General features: G+C 45.1%; 1 protein-coding gene and 1 long non-coding RNA gene across 2 annotated transcripts in view; both read left to right on the top strand.

Moving 5' to 3' along the window:
• The window catches only part of LOC119250690 (zinc finger protein 39-like), a 332,349-nt gene that overhangs the window by 25,326 nt on the left and 291,587 nt on the right, over positions 1 to 15,436 (top strand). The gene's annotated exons all lie outside the window — the stretch shown is intronic.
• Positions 14,423 to 15,206, top strand: LOC119250695 (uncharacterized). Its single transcript, XR_005126387.2, has 3 exons — positions 14,423 to 14,443; positions 14,611 to 14,718; positions 15,104 to 15,206. It is a non-coding gene; the product is annotated as an uncharacterized LOC119250695 (long non-coding RNA).

The raw sequence follows: 15,436 nt of genomic DNA, 5'->3' as shown, positions 1-15,436 counted from the left end.
GCTGAGCATGATTCCTTCCAGCTCCATCCATGTTGCTGCAAATGGCATGAGTTTATCTTTTTTTGATTGCTGAGTAATATTCCATGGTGTATATGTACCACATCTCCTTGATCCAGTCATCCATTTTGGGGCATTTGGGTTGTTTCCATAGCTTAGCTATTGTAAATAGTGCTGCTATAAACATAGGGGTGCAGGTGCACTTTGGAATTAATGTTTCTGTGTCATTTGGGTAAATACCTCTCCAAAGAGGAAATGCAAATGGCCAACAGGCATATGAAAAAATGTTCAACATCACTTGTAACCAGGGAAATTCAAATCAAAACTACAATGAGATACTGCCTAACGCCAGTGAGCATGGCACATATTTAAAAAAACTAGCAACAACAAATGTTGGTGAGGATGTGGATAAAAGGGAACTCTCCTGCACTGCTCATGTAAGTGCAAACTGGTCCAACCACTATGGAGAGATGTGTGGAGATTTTTTGACCTACTAAAGACAAAGGTTCCATAGGATCCAGCAACTCCACTTCTAGGTATTTACCCAAATGCTTACAATTTTATATGCCTGCTGCGAGGACTATGACTCCCTCGAGTTCCTTTAGAGGCAATTCAGCAGGGCCACCTACACCTACCTATCTGAGATTCCAAAATGAAATCCAGATTTTGCTCACTTCGATTCCCATTTTCCTAGGATCAGAATTTCCTAGAATCATAAAAGTTCAGGATTGTAAGTTTAGTGTAAATAATTGCCCTCCCGCCATTAGGACTGATGATGGATCCTTGTGGTCCTGAATGCATGCCTCATGGCGGGCACCTGGAGTGGGGTGTGGCCATATCGACGTGGGATTAACCTGGGCTGAGATGGTGCTTATAAGGGCGGAGTCACAGGGATGCAGCAGAGCAGAACAAAACTACCAGAAGAGAATGAGGAGAAATAGCAGAGAAGCAGAGGCCACGAGAGAAGGCCAGAGAACCCAGAAAGACTGAAGACTTGCTGGGGGCTGGAAGGCTTGCCACCCTCCTGGACCCCCGGCACACCTGTCTGCTGTGTACCTGGTAAAATGGCACTAAAAGCCTGGAGAGCCACCAAGGGCTCCAGGACTCTCCTTTACTGTCTGCTCCAATCATAGAAAACCTGCACTGGCCCTTCCTGCCACTACAGTAAGGAAACTAAAATTCCTCCTGATCTGACCATCCTTTACCTGCCAAGTTCGCTGAATTACTACAAACAGTGGAACTTGATGTTGTATGTTTCTACTTTTAGTACTTTTAGACACTGTAACTCCATGGAAAAAAGCCATATTTGCAAACCATGAAGCTATTTATAGATACTGAGAACTTACTGAGCACCTACCACGGACTCAACACAATGCAGGTTCACAGTCTGGAATGTTGCAGCAACTTCATTTTAATCCCAGTTGTTTTGTGATCCTATTTTTATGAAGAAATGAACTGATCAGAAAATATATCATCAATGCTTTAACATGAAATGTCTGCTGATGATTGTTCGAGTCCGCTTAACATTATGAAGTCAGACTGTACTGAAGAGACAGGAGGCATCACATGTGCTCTTGCAGAGTGACAGACAAGGTGTAGCTGCAGATTGACAGGCTTTTGGAGAAAACCTGATGCTATCTCTGAGGCCTGAGAGAAAGGACGTGTGTTGTCTTTCAAGTTACTTCAAGGGAAGAAGATGTGGCCCACAGTATCCACTTCTGTTCTCTCAGGGAACTGTTTAGAGCAGAGGGTACACAGTCATCTTGAGGGACGGGTTAAAGATGGATAGATTAATGGATGAGCAGATAACATATGAGTCTAATTTCCATTAAAGCAGAGTCTCAAGATTATTTTTTACCACATCAGATTTGTCTCTTAAATGTTAAAGGAATGAAATATTCTGTTCTTAATTCTTATAAAGGGGAGAGGGGACAATGGCTGCTGTAAAAGTGCTGTCCGTGGAGAAAGTGATTCTATCACCTGAGAACTGGGACCTCCAGCTCAGTTTGCTTCCTTAGTCCTCACATCTGTGCCTCTTTTTATCATTCACACTAATTCAATAAAACCACAATCCCAGAATATTTCAGTGTCTGCTGTTGTCACTTTCACAAACATCTTGTTCAGCATAATTTTAGAAAAACAAGACTATGTGGACTGTTACACTGCAAATTTATGTTTCCAGCCTTAACTGTGAGAACAAGGCTTCTATGTTGCCCTAAAAGCTGTCTCCCCAGCTCCCTTGAAGGCTTCCCCATGTTTCCTCTCCATCTCTTCCCCTCTTCTGGCGGACATCCTTCTTCACTACGAGAATGGACTCCTCTCGTGGGGAACGTCCCAGGCGCCCACACTGTGAGTATGTCTAGCCCAGAGCCTTTCCCTGTCTTTGCCCCTCCCCTGCCTGCTTCAGTGACATGCTCCTGTTACCTTGTCTCTTCCTTCCCACTGGCATGGGAACTTGACTCACCCTTCTCTTAAAAAAAGAATTCTGCCTCAGTCGTAAATCATTTTACTTTCATTCCCATGACTCATGGTAGCCGGACTCCTGGAAATGTCACCAGCCTCCCAGTCACCGCTCAGGACAGGGCATCCCCTGCACTGGTTCCATCCATGCTGCCCTGCTGGGCCCTATCAGCTTCTTCAGGTCTGACAGCGCTTGGTTTTCAATTCAGATCTCCACCAGAAGGCAACAGGGTAGTTCACCTCCTCTTTGTTTTCTTGGTTACCTCAACACCACATTACCTTGTTTCTCACACACATATTTCTGCCTCCTTCACAACCTCTGCAAAGTATCTGCTTGCTTGCTGTGAACATTCCTAGGGTTCTAGCTTATGATTTTGTCTTTCTTAATTTTTGTTCTTTTGAGGCAAGCTAGTTAGTCTGATGCCTTCAATTTATACATTGACAACCCAAATTCTATCATTCCAGTACCAATTCCTTGTCTATGTTTTAAGCTTGTGTATCCAAAATTGTACTGGATTCTGAACAAGGTATATACAGGTACCTTAAACCAGCATTCCAACATGGAATTGTTCATTTCTTCTCATGTTCTACAAAATCAAAGCTAAGCAAATCAGAAAAGGCTGGACTTTCTCTCCAGATTTTCTCTCCTAAGGAAAACACTACATCATCATATCTGCCTTTCTCCTTGCCCAAGTCCAATGTTCAGGCATCATTATCATACTTCCTGGATGGCCCCATGGGAGTTAAAAATGCTTTCATTATAACCATGCTTTTTCTAAAATGTGGCAAAGAGCAGGTACGTCCTGAATATGGGTCCTCTCAAAACAGTGGAGGCGAATTTCACTTTAGAAAATAAATAGTCATACCAGCTGTAATTAGGGTTGCAAAGGCATGTTAGTCTTGATATGCTGTGCTATGTTCATAAGGCCCCAAATCCACTGGTATGACAAAGGAACAATTTATTTCTCACTCAAGCAAAGTTCAAGGGACTTAGGTGGGCTTCTATCCCCTTGTAGTTCTGTCAGCTGGCACAGGGAATCTAGGGTGGGCCTCATCACAGAAGAGTGAAAGATAGAGGACCGGGTGGAATATGTTTTAGGTCTAGACCAGGTAGTGGTTTATACCTCACGTGGCTACAACCCCCTGTGACCCAAGCAGCAGTGTGACCCCACATGATCACTACGGAGGCTGGAGGTGAGCATTTGTTTGCACCAACAGTCTCTGTCCTGGCAAGGAATGTCTGGTTTAAAATATCAGATTAATTGGAAATAATTTTAAATTGATCAAGTCCTGAGCATAAAATATTTTAAACATTAATTAAATTTGACCACCATTAGCAAGATGAAATGTCAGGCCCTGTTGCTCTGACACTGGTTTGCAAAGAATAAAGCAGAGTGTCATGAGCCTCACTTTGGCTGAGTTTGACCAGGTTGGGGCAGATTGTTGGTCACTTTGGCAGCTCGTGTGCAACTGAGTATGTGCTCCTGTGCAACTGACCACCAGCACCTGCCACTGAGTGCAGTCAGGGTCTAAGACCACACACTGCGGGTGGCATCCATGCTGACGGAGAAACCTGGGGCCTCGGGAAACCCTGCCAATGGGAGCAAGGCAGCGGAACAGGTGACACGTGCACAGTTGATGCCACTGTCACTCACTTTGTGCAGGAAGGCTGATTCACCTGCCACTCCTCCTTCTGCAATATGCTGACAGGAAGAAGCATGTTCATTGGTGAAAGATTATCCTTGAAAACATGAAAGGATTTGTGATATGCAGTTTTGGGTTTAAAATCTTTCTCTAACCTAACTGATGGTACAAATGTCGGCATAACCATTTTCAATCTCAATATCCACTGCCCCTACCGAGGCTCAGACAGACCACCACCATCCTATTTACTAAAGTGAATACTTAAAAGGATTCCTCACTCCCCTTGAACCAGTAGACCTGTCCTGGAGAGTGAAGTTACTGCCAGTCTCACCTCAATTCATTCTCCCTTACAGAGCCCAAAGTATTCTTCTAAATCCAGAAATCTAAATGTCACTGCCAAGTTTAGAATGCTTCCACCTGTCCCTGAAGCTTCACTTGGATTCAAAAACTGTCGTGGTCAGGCCCTTCCTGGCCCTCCCCGTTCACCCTTTCCTCCCCTCTACTCCCCATGCTCTGTATAGACTGAGTTTCTTTCACTTCCTTGAAATTGCCAAAAATTCTTCACGCTTCTGATTCTTCATGTGCTCTCCCTTCTGCCTGAAACACTCTTCCATATAAACCACCAAACTCCTGGTAAGCATTCAAATCTCCACTGAAGACTTTCCTGAGCCACAGACACCCTGTGTCTGTCCACTGGCAGCCCCTCAGCAATGTCTACCTCTCCTTTGGAAACAGTTGTTACCCATGATTTTATCACCTCCTAGAATAAAGGTTTATATCTTCACTACTCTATACCTATTGAATAGACAATAAGATACTAAATCAATAATTATTGAAGAACCCAGCCTTTCCTAATTTTCCATCTTGCCAACTCTTATTTGTCTTTCTGATCTAAGCTCAGGTGTCACCGCTTCATGAAGTCCCCCATGACCCTGAGTTGGGTTCAGAACACCTGGATTCCCTCCATCCAAACACCTGTCTCACTGTGATGGAGAAGGTGCCGACTCCACATGGCAGCCTCGGTTTCTACACAGAACCCAGCACAGACTGACACCAAAAAGTAACTGTGGGGGGCAGGAATCCTGTGTCTCCTTCAGTGTTTAAACTGAAGCAGACAAATTGCAGTTCAGGTGAGCTTCTGAAATTATCTTAATAATTACAATTAATAATAAATAATAAACAGAAGGTAACCCTGATTGATTGACATGCTGAGGCCTAGCTGCCATCTGCCCGTGCATGGTGGAGCATGAAGAGCCTTGCAGGCAGTCAGGGCCATTCTCTGAGTTCTGAGTCCTCTCCCACTCGACTCCATGGCTCAGACAGACTCTTCAGCACCTTCTTACTCTGGAGTAGTTAGTTCATTTTGCTTGATCCAGGGACTACTGAGGCCTTCATACTGCTTGATCCAGGCACTACTGAGGCCTTCATAATGACTTCCAGTCACTGCCACTTCATGTCCTGATATCCAGAAACCAAGGCAGGAGCATGAGTGTCATTACAGGAAATATCCATGGAGAATAAGCAAGATGAACCCTAGTATGTCACATCAGAATCCTGAATGAATACAGTTCTCAGCCTGTGGTCACGATGCACTCTTGGTCCATAAACATTCACTGGATACACTCTGAGTGCCAAAGAAAAGGCAGAATGCTCTACGTCAAAGGACAACTCATTCTCATAATTTCTTTGAGAGGTAGATGTCATTATCCATGTTTTTAAGATAAAGACATTGAGACTGAGAAAGTTTAAGTAAATGTCATAGGACACCCAACCCCATGTTTGTATGACAGGGCATTCCGAAGCTATGCCCTGTTCAACAAAATCCTCTCGAATACAGGGCTTGCCATGTGTTTAACCATTGCCAAGACACCACAAAGGGGTGTCTTCCCACTGGACTGGCACTGTTCCTAGTTCTTTGCTTTACTCATTCATCATGACCCACTGAGTCCCAAAGAGACTCATCCTGAGAAGAAAGCCTCATTCTGAACTTCCCAAGAAGAGCCTGATGTAGGATCCTCAGCCGAGGAGCCCTGAGAAGCTGCTGTCTCCTGCCTGGAGCTGCCAGGCTGCTGAAGGGACAGCTTCTCTCTCGGGCAGCAGGGTTTCAGGGTTTCAGTGTTTCCCATCTTTGGCCCTCCTGTCTTCATGAGCTTTTTAAGTAGGTCTTACAACCAGCCACCCTGCACTCCATGGCAGGGAATGTGCGTAGGACTGTTGCTGTGCCCACACCACACCTGCCTCTCCCTGACTTTCTTCCATTCTTTCTTCCTCTAGTCACTGTAAGCATAGATTTTTCTCAGCTCACTCAGGTGGTCCCTTTTAGGGTCTTGCTTGGAATCTTGCCACATAAATATCATCCCAATATAGTGGGTGCCACATCCAGATTCCGTATTCCTCCAAGAACAAATAGAAACCAAAAGTTCTGTTTCAACCACACAACGAGCCTGGTTCCCCACTCTGTACTTTGAGTTCAGCCCTGGTGCTCTTCATTTGGTGCCCCTATGGCGCCAAGATCTGGCATTCACATATCTTCCCGTGTCCCCACAGAGTGTTCTGCTACATCAGCCTCTGGAAGGCCAGCAAGTGCTGGCTGCCTCCCACAGTGACTGAGGCTCGCCCTCCAGGATTTCTGAGTAACCCAACATGTTCACTCTGCAGTGGACTCACCTGTGAGCACTGCTGTCCTGGCCCTCATTCTCCCAGGAGGTGGGCAGGTACTCTCAGCTCTTCTTCTGAAGCCCTCTAAAAGGTTGTAGTTGCCACATCTCTGCTCTTGAAGGGGCAGTGAGTGAGAACTCTGTCTGGAAGTCTGAGTAGACAAAAGTGAGAGTAGATCTCAGGAGTGAGGAAGGAAGAGGACCCACAGGCAGGAGGTCAGAGTGAAGAGAGGTTCTGTGGGCAAAGTCTTCTTAGTACAAGTTTGAGAAAACAATTTCCAGGCAAGGATAGGATGGCCTGCCTTAGGGGAAGCTGTGCTGGGGCCCAAGGCACCTCTAGGAGCAAGGCGGGTGGACATCACACACGCACTTCTGTGTCTGTGCTTTGGGTCACTCCAAACATGCTATGACTTTGTTCCCATCAGCATGTAGACTGATATGGGGAAGTGTGTCCTATAAACTTGCCTTGGGAATTCTGGGCCCCTTTGCTGGCTGAGTGGTGTTGTCATGGAGGGTTGCTACTGATGAGCCAGGGACACAATTGTTAGTATGAGCCTTCCAGCATTTGGACACACACACAGGCACACATATGTGCATGTGCCACGTAGTTTTACAGCATTGACATATTCCAGAAATCATCTCATAATGCAGCCTGACTTGCATTGAAGATCTTTAATGATTTTATAATAACCATCCAAGAAAACTATAAAGTGGCTCTGCAGCATTTATAATGTTTATTTGAATATTTAATAGGGGTTTCTGGAAATCTATTTTATCCTGCATTACTCACACTGCTAAGTGATTGCTGCTTCATTTGGAGGGCAAGTACTTAGTAACCTTACTACACATAAAATGATTCTTCATAGAGCATATAGTTAAGCCTCAGCCAGGATGTCCTGAGGTGTGGGACTTGATATAAAGAGTATGGAGTGGGAATTTATATTAATAAAAACATTTGATTCCTGAGACAAGCCACCAACTCTTCTAACTCATGGGTCTGAAAAGATTGCCTCTTCATGGTGCCTCAAAACACAGCACAAACACACCACAAATATGGGTCAAAGAGGCCCACTTTTATGAGGTGATCTTCCTGGAGTGTGTTGAGAGCCAGATCAGCCTGGATCCTGGGAAGAGGCAATAATCAGACAAAATTTGGTGTGTTGGGGCTGAAAAAGAAGGGAATTGTGCTTTCTCTATTGCTTTCTTTCTCTGTGATTTCATAATAGGAAAGATAAAATCCACAGGTCAATTGCAGGATGGAGCCATAAGGAGAAATCAGGGAACACACTTATCGGCCTGCTTATGTGTGTACAAAAGTGTCTCCAGGGTGGAACCTTAAAACAGTACAAAGGCTGAGGACAGGTCATGGTGGGTCCTCACCCCTACACTCATGATTGCAAGACACCACTCAGGCTCATGGTGCAGCAACAAAGGGGTTTATTAACAAAGTGGAGATTGGGAAAAAAAAGAGTTGTTTTTTTTTTAAGATTTATATATTCATTTATTTATACAAGCACTGGGTACAGTCAGAAGCGCAGGAGGGTGAGAGAATTCACCAGAGACAGAGTGGGGAAGAGAACAGGCAGAATGATGAAACACAGTGCTGAGGGGAGCAGCGGGAGAGACAGAAGACGTCTGTCGTGCCATGTGGGACACTCGCTGGCACCCGGGAATTGAACCAGCGCTGCAGAGGCTGCGGGTAGCCTCATAGCCCAGCACTCAACCACTGCACCACCAGGGGAGGCCCGAAAAAAAGAGTTTCTAAGGCCACAAGTGGCCAGCTGTCCTAGCCCACAGTGTCCACAGTGTCCAGCAGTCCCAACCAAAGTCTGCTTGTACAAGATGGCATCCCTTTGATGAGGGCCTGGAGCCGGTTGCACACCTGTAAGTGGTGCACCAGGTTCCAACTCGCCATAACAACTGGAGGTAACCACAGGGGGTGCTGCTGAGATGGTGCCACAGCAACAAGCAGCACCTCTCTGGAGGCCGGGCTGGCCAGTGACAGATGCCACACTGGACAGTGCCAGAGACGATAGAGGAAGGTGGTCCTAGAGAATCGAACAATGGACCTCTCAGAGATACAGGTCAGTGTTGCTGGTCAGTACTGGTCAGCAGGCAATGGTGCCAGAGAACAGGCCCAGTATGACAGCCATTTGAGCGATGTTGGCATAATCCAACAGCAGACAGCCCTTTTGGAGACACTGGGCACAGGCCAGTGTTGCCATTCTACAGGTAATGCTAGGGCAGGGATGGGGGCAGGAGCAGCAGTAAGGATGCTGTTTGAAGTGGAGAGCAGATGAGAATGTCTGAGGAGGTCTGAGTGTTGATGAAACTTCCCAGTGAAGGTCTGGATCAGTTTTTCCAGAAGTTCCCACTACCCGTTCATCAGGTATCTGTAGGGACAGCAACAGCCAGGGTCAGAAGCTTTTGCAATCTGGGGAATTCTGGCCATTTGCCTCACTGACATCCAGTGCTCTTGGCAAGTAAAACATATTTGTTTGTAAATAGAGCAATGAAAACACCAGAGTTTGTGGAAGGTAAAGCATACCAGTTTTGGTCATCATAGACCTATGACTCACATTTTTGCCTTTTATAGCACAAACTTGTAGACAAATAAATCCTGAAGGACAAGGCAGGAGTGAGTAGAGGTAGCACTGTGGTGCCTGGGAGCTTGCAGGAGACTGCAGTGACTCCTGATGTGCTGGACAGAGGTCAGGAAGGACAGTGATCCCAAAGAGGGAAAGACTGGAAGTTAGGAGAGTTCATGGGACGCTCTGCTGAGGCCCAAGGGTGATGTGAGTGTCCTGGATGAACATAAGTTCCCCTGATAATAACCTTGACGTCCAGCAAGAAAACAGCTGGCTCTTTGGACGAATAAGCAACCCAACACCTGCTGGGGACAAAGCAGGCCTCTGCAGACTGCATCTTCGAGGTTCCTAGTCTAGAGGCTTCCCCTCTCCCAGTGATTACTTACAGGACCCTCTCCAACTATTATCATCTTTCTCTAAACAGGCATAGTTTGCCAAGGCCGTGCCAGGCCAATTTTAGACCTAGGGACCTGTAGGGACCAAGTGAGACTAGGCTGCCCTCGAGGACCCACCCACCCCGGTGGGCACACGCTGAAGTGGTGAGCAGATGATACACGTCCATGAAGTTTTAGATCTCTGGCACTCTTTGCGACAATGCCATCGGGTATTGTATATGCTATTGTCTGATGGTTCGTTTTGGCCTGGAAGATTAAGCAACTGCCAACCAAACCCCACTGTTGAGCATGATGCTGAGAGAATACAGAGGATGCAGGGCTGGCCTTGTCTGGCTTCATACTGGACCTTGCTTCAGTATTTTTAAGAAAAGAAAAGTGATTCTAAGTGTGTCCTAGCAGTGATGGGGAGATGGACAGCTGTTCTGCAAACAAACGAATGAATGTTGCACACAATGTGTGCATGCTACACTTATTAAATAAATGCAATTCACTGACATGTACTTTTAATCCTAATATACAGTATGATCCTTTGAAACTCAACCATGTCCTAACTGATCTTTAAAACCCAAATAAATATGCTGGCAAAGTTGATGCCGGTGTATACAGTAACAAGTGTCTGTTTCATGATGAGTATATAGGTAATGAAATGCATATACAGCTGGGCTGTGCATCTTTCAGTTCTGGAATATAACTGATGCTCCCCTTTAGCATCTCAAAGTGAAGCACATGAGCCTCCCATAACTGTCCTTTTCACCCCTATGGCACCCAAACCCTCCCACTGGTTATGTCCAGGACTTCCCCTGCTCTTAGGTGTTTCCAAAGACTCCAGGGCCAGGCACCATCCTGTCCGCCTGGGTCAGAGAATCTCAATGCCCAACAGCAGGTGTTCTGAAGACCTGGAAAAATTACTCACCACTCACTGTCCTGCCAAGACACAGACAGAGCTCAGAGACCCTCTGGGGCCCTCAGAGGCCACTGCCGCTGCTACTGCTGTCATGATGCTCCCCAATCTGGAGGCCCTCTTGCTGGCATCCTCCTACACCAGGTGCAGGCTGCCTGGGGACTCCAGCTTAGGCTGTCTGAGGATGTCTTTGGCACGACTTACAGCCATACCAGTGCCCTGGCCACCCCGGGGCCTGTAGAAGCCTGCCTTGTCAAAGCAGGCCCAGGCCCAGACTCAGACCCCAGGCTCAGACTCAGACCTAGATGTACTTTTGACCCTCTGCCCTTGGGCCAGTTCTTCGGCTACCGTGTTTCCTATCTTTCTAACCTCACCAGGATTCTTTTTTTTTTTTTTTTAATTTCAGGGCCCTCGATCCCCTCAGTGCATGGAACTTGCACAAGGTAGCAATCCCAGGCCGTCGGGGCCTACCCAGAACAGCAGTCACTCTGAATCTCGAGAAGAAGTGTAGGGGGCCTGTTTCTCTTCCCTTTCCTAGAGCCCATGGGCTCTACACGCTATGCCCACTGTTGCCAGGCAAACTGCCAGCTTGGCAAGGACATCACTGCATGACAGAGAATAAATCGGGTCCCTGACTTAGCAGGTTTCCACACTTTATTTAAAATTAGGATTGGTCTATTATAGTTTACATTTAATTTTGTTTTGTTTTACTGATTTATTTTTTTGGCTATTTATTTTCTCAACAATGTTTTTCATGGCTTTTCAAAAGACAACTGGAATAAAACGAGGTATCTTTTTCAATTCTACAGCCCAGGAAAGTGAACAGAGAGAGGTGCAATTTCACCCTTGCTCCTGCGGGGGGCAGATACTGTGCTGACCTGGAAAAGAGACCCTACCCCCTGGGGCCCGTCCAGGGTGGAGTAAGGCCCTCCAGCCACTGCCTGTACTTATCTGGGCACATCTTGCCATTTAGTGTATGCAGATGTGTCCAGCTTTACTCACTGGGGCCTGGAGGTGACAGCAGGATCCATGGCATTTACTGTATGACCCTGGCCATCCCATCAGCTCCCACTGGATGCACTGATCACACTGCAGGTAGAAGTTCTCATGAGCTGAAGCCGACTGGACAAACATGAACTGCAGTTTACAGTTGTTATTACTGGTCATACCTGGGAGAGGTCAGCACAGTCTCATCAAGTGTTGGCCCTTGAGATTACAGACAGATTTAAGACATAGAAACATGCTTGCGTTTGGGGAGGTGTAGAGCCCAGGCGTCCCAGTACCATTCCCTGTTTCCTGGGTACATTATACAAATGTTCCATCTTAATTCCTAATAGAAAAGTCAGATTATTAACCATCCTCACCTCACCACCACAGTCGTTAACATTTGCCATGTGCTCATTTTGATCTGCACATTCTGTTACTCATTGCCTCTCATCTGGTGTGGGACTATTATTATCTTACCTCTGTTCATCAGGTGAAGGAACTGAGAGGTGAAACACTTTGCTCAAGGTTAAAAGGGGAATGCAGGCCTGCCTGCCTGGTGGCGCGGGGGTTAAGACAGTGCTATCAAGCTATCACCAGTCACTACAGCACAAGTTCATCCCCAGCCCACCAGGGAAAAACCCACATGGTGCAGCAGACCTCTCCTGTCTCGCCTGCTGAGCAGTGTATTTCAATAGATCTGCCTGTTGTGTTCCCCACTCCCTCTGGTGAATCCTTTCACCCCCCCCACTCTGGTCTGTACCCCAGTTCTTGAATGCATAAATAAATAAATCTTAAAAAACAATAAAAGGGAGAATGCACACAGAAGGTGGGGCTGGGGTGTGTATGGCACCCAGGAAGAGCCAAACTCATTTGCCACTTCTGCTGGAGTCATGGTCAGAAGAGGAGCTGTCACCTATGGGAGGTGGGAGGGATTCAGGCAGGAGGCTCACAATCATATAGTGACTCAACAAGAGTCACTGTCCCCAGCCTCCTGCCTTATGACTTGTACTGTTTTCTTTCTTAGGTGTGACACATATAAAAACACCCCACACATGCACCACACCATACAGGCCACACATATATGTACACCATGTACATGCAAACACACCACATAAAACCCCAATACCTACACACTACATATTACACAGAGTACACTCACACCACACATACATGCACACACATACACATAAACACACACACAGACCCTTCAAGCATCACCTGACCACGTTGGACTCATGTGCTTCTCCTCTACACGTCTTAAAGTCCTGTCTTCTTCCCTCCTGCAGACCTTACCTCCCGGCAATAGATTGTAAGACCCTGAGAATAGTTACCATTCTCTGTGCATCTCGTAGACCCATAAATAACACAAGTCTTCCCAGAGGAGATAGCTGCAGTGATTTTTAACTTAATTAGCACATTCTTGGGTGAACAATAAAGAGGATATAGGCTGAATTCCGTGTATTTATTCATGGTTAACCAGCACACTGAGCTGTTGATCAGCCTCTGTTGTTTTTTGCAAAATGGTAGTAGTTTCTCTAGAAGATATGACCAGAAAAACAATGATAGAACATATTTGCAGGTTACTTAGCAAATACAACTTTAGGAGAATTGCTTTTGACAATATGAGGGGATGTAAGAAATATGTTGCTATGGAAACTGAAGGAAAGTAAAAATAATTTAGGCCAATCACACAAAGATAGACTCTCTTTCAGAGGAAGGATAAAAGTCTTCCCAATAAAATAACTTTCCCACTTAAGGAAATGTTTTCTTCTTTTCCTTATCTTCCCTGCTGTGCTGACTCAGGCACTGGAGCACAACAGAACAAGTGTCGTGAACCACCATGGAGCACAGACACAGATAAGACAGGATGCTTCAGCCCCTCGTTTGGCCACTCAGTAGAAACTACTGATCTGTTTTCCATTTCTATAATTTTGTTATTTCAAGAGTATTATATCCATTAAATAATATAGTTTGTAAAATGCAGAGATTAGATTTTTCAACTTAGCACAATTCCCTTGAAATTCAAATAATTTGTGGCAATAGCTTCTTGTTTTTATGACTGAGCTGAATTCTATGATATGGATGTATCACAGTTCTTTAATCATTTATCTTTGAAGATCAATTGGGTATTTTCTAGTTTGGGCTTTTATGAACAAAGATGTCAAGTTTCATTTTGTTTAATTTCCTTTGAGACTTTCTCTTTTACCCCAGGTTTACTTAGAGGTCTATTGCTTAAATTCCATGTTATAAGACATCATGCTATCTTTCTTTGATAGATTTCTAGCAGTTTCTTTTTTTAGAAGATTTATTGATTGATTTATTGATTTATTGACTGATTTATACATACATACATACAAGCACTGGGTACAGTCAGAAGCACAGTAGGGTGAGATAATTCACCAGAGCCAGAGTGGGGAACAGAACAGGCAGAAGGACTGAAGAACACTGCTGAGGGGAGCAGTGGGCTGCAGGAGAGGTCTGCGCGCCATGTGGGACCCTCCTCCGGTGGCCGGGGAGCAGCCGAATCGAGCTGGCACTGCAGAGGCTGTGGGCAGCTTCACAACCCAGCGCTCAACCGCTGTGCCACCGGGGAGGCCCTCTATTTTTTTCTTTTCTTTTTTTTTAATTTTTATTTTTTTTAAAGAGGCACATATTTTATTTGTTTGTTTATTTATTTGTTTGTTTGTTTATACATGCACTGGGTACAGTCAGAAGCGCCGGAGAGTGAGAGAATTCACCAGAGCCAGAGCGAGGAGCAGAGCAAGCAGAAGGACCGGAGTACACTGCTGAGGGGAGCAGCGGGCGGCGGGAGAGGTCTGTGTGCCATGCGGGACCCTCTTTCGGTGGCCAGGGAGCAACCAGGGATCAAACTGTCGCCACAGAGGCTGCGGGGAGCTTCGTTACCCAGCACTCAAACACTGCGCCACCGGAGAGGCCCTTTTTTTCCTTTTTTTTCCCTTTTGTCCCTTTTTCTTTTGCAGGTCAATGCAGCCAGAGAACAAGCCCTCCAACTACTGCACAATATACTAAATTTCAGTTTTCACAAGAGTTTACATCTGGCTTAATGAATACTAAGAGATATCAGCTGTGTACGTTTGTATGTTTCTGCTTTCCATTGATAGTTGTTCATTAAAAGGCATAATTTGAAATTAATAATTTAGTCTGGAAACTGTGTGCCTGTAGAGTTATAGGATTTGGAAAATACTTTTTATTTTACCTGGATTTATAAATTTCACAAGTAGGGTTTTACATCAGTGAAAGTTTGGTGGAAGGAAAATGGTTACTTTTGGAATGAGATAATATAGGACATGGGAAAGGTCATTTTGTCACCACTGTGCTGCTGAGTCTATCCAGAGCTTGGCATTTCAAATTGTCACTACTGGGTAATTAAAGCCATCCCCCTTAGTATTTAGGGCAAAGTTCCCCAGAAATCTAATTCAGGAAATAATGGTTGTCTTTTATTTCATTGATCAGAGGAAATTTTATGGAACATCCATGGAGCTGCTAAGCCACCCCACAAAATTTCTCCTTTTCTTTATGGGTAAGACATTAAACACACTTGCCTGCTGGGCATTTATCTGATGAATTCGAACTTAATGGGAAGTATTTTCACTTGAGGGACATATATAACCTTAATATGTAAATAGACATTAATATTGGGTTCTAAAATTTTGTGAGGCTTCTTAGGTATATACTATATTCTGATATAATATTGCTTGTCAATTATGATTATTGTAGTTTTGGAATTCCGTAGGTTATAATATTCAAAAAGTTTCCTGGTCAATATTATCAGATTTTTAAAAAAAA

Source organism: Talpa occidentalis, unplaced genomic scaffold (assembly GCF_014898055.3).
Source record: "Talpa occidentalis isolate TD23 unplaced genomic scaffold, MPIMG_talOcc4v2.1 talOcc4.18, whole genome shotgun sequence".
Classification (NCBI taxonomy): Eukaryota; Metazoa; Chordata; class Mammalia; order Eulipotyphla; family Talpidae; genus Talpa; species Talpa occidentalis.
Note: the sequence above shows the minus strand (reverse complement) of the source record. Positions and strands in the feature narration are given on the sequence as shown.